The sequence below is a fragment of the Ochotona curzoniae genome, unplaced genomic scaffold, assembly GCF_017591425.1.
Source record: "Ochotona curzoniae isolate NIBS_2020 unplaced genomic scaffold, NIBS_Ocur_1.0 scaffold_4701, whole genome shotgun sequence".
NCBI classification, from domain to species: Eukaryota; Metazoa; Chordata; class Mammalia; order Lagomorpha; family Ochotonidae; genus Ochotona; species Ochotona curzoniae.
The window spans coordinates 77,089,123-77,090,908 of NW_024467122.1; the positions used below are offsets into that span (position 1 = coordinate 77,089,123).

General features: G+C 45.7%; 1 pseudogene; it reads left to right on the forward strand.

Moving 5' to 3' along the window:
* The first annotated feature begins 661 nt into the window (after window positions 1-661).
* On the forward strand, window positions 662-877 carry LOC121149718 (annotated as a pseudogene).
* The last annotated feature ends 909 nt before the right edge of the window (window positions 878-1,786 follow it).

Here is a 1,786-nt window from a genome sequence, read left to right on the forward strand (position 1 = left end):
CCCTCTGCCCATTGATATCCCAGTAGAACAGAGAAGTACAAGGAGAAACAATGGGCTATACCCCTAAGACCTCCAGTCACAATGCAGGCTGGGTGCTCTGCTGCTTTCTGAGATCCTTGCCTAACCCATCAGTTGCATTCTCTTCATTAAACTTTGCTGGTACACTTCCTGGCCCATTTCTGCCTCAGCCCCTGCCCCAGCCATCTCCAGCACCAGCACAACTCCAGGCACAATAGTCAATTGGTGAGCCATCTCAAGGAGGCATAATTTCAAAGTTATCTCATTGGGCTCCACGTGGCACTGTGGCTTAGCAGCTAAAGTCCTCGCCTTGAACACACTGAGATCCCATATTGGCGCCGGTTTTAATCCCAGCAGCCCCGCTTCCTCTCCAGCTCCCTGTTTGTGGCCTGGGAAAGCAGTCGAGGACAGCCCAAAGCCTTGGGACTCTGTATCCATGAGGGAGACCCGGAAGAGGATCTGGGCTCCTGGCTTCAGATTGGTACAGCATCAGCTGTTGCGGCCGCTTGGAGAGTGAACCATCAGAAGAAAAATCTTCCTCTCTGTTTCTCCTCCTCTCTGTATATCTGCCTTCCCAATAAAATTAAATCTTTAAAAAATAATTTAAAAAATCTTTTTTTTTTTTTTTTTTAAAGAGAAAGTTATCGCTTCTCGGCCTTTTGGCTAAGATCAAGTGTAGTATCTGTTCTTACCAGTTTAAAGAGAAAGTTATCACATTGAATTTGAACTTTGGTAAACATCACAACTTTGTTTTCTGGTGTGTCTATTGCAAACAAAAGACATATTTTGGTCTTGGTCAGCTCTTGTCCTTGAAGCCCCCTTTGCCTGGTACCTTACCAGTATCACTGGCCATAGCCTTTATTTTCCTTAGTTTTATTTTTGACTTGCATTTGCTTGCCATAGCTTTCCTAACATCTTTAGTTTTGAATTTCTACACATTTTAAAGCTGCCTTATCAAACCTTTATTATCTGAAAGAAAAACAGAGCGTGAGAGAGAGAGAGAGAGGAAGAATCGCACGCTTGCTGCTTCACTCTTCAAATGTTTATAACTGCTTAACAGTAGGGGCTGAGGCTGTAAGCGAGGAACTCAGACCACACCATGGGCGATAACCACTTGAGCTGATATCTGCTGCTCCCAGGGTGCACATGAACAGGAAGCTGGAATCAGAAGTAAAGATGGAACTTGAACCTGGGTATTCCAAAAGAAGATGCAGTGTCCTCTCACTGTTCCAATCACTGCACCAACCTTAAGCTATTTTTTTAAGTCCTTTTTAAAAAAAATGTTTATATCTAGCTTCCCTATATTCTCCCTTACCCTTGTACCTCTAATCCCTCAAAGATTGCTAGAAATTGTGCTGACTTGCAAGATTCACCTGGAAATATGACTGGCATTGCGCTAAATTACTAGATTTTTGATTGCCAATAAGAACTTTCTCTGTTGCAAACGTGGGTGCTGGAAGGTAGGGCCAAGACCCAGTAGGTTCCAGAAAGAGGAGGCATGCCTTGCCCCGAGCATGTGCTGCGCAGGGTTGGGGGAAATGGCTGACAAAAAGCTGCTGCTGGGGATGCCAAGACCCAAATTGTCCCCCAGGTCAGTCTTGTGGCCTGGGCTCTGGGGATCTGGAGAGGTCCCAACTGGCTAGTGCGGATCCAGGAGAACGTCGCTATTGATGGAGAAAACTCAGGATCTGGGCCTGAGGCTGAGTGCAGAGGGGCAGAATTACACAAATGATGGACACATGCCACAGTGAAACTGTGGACACTGCAT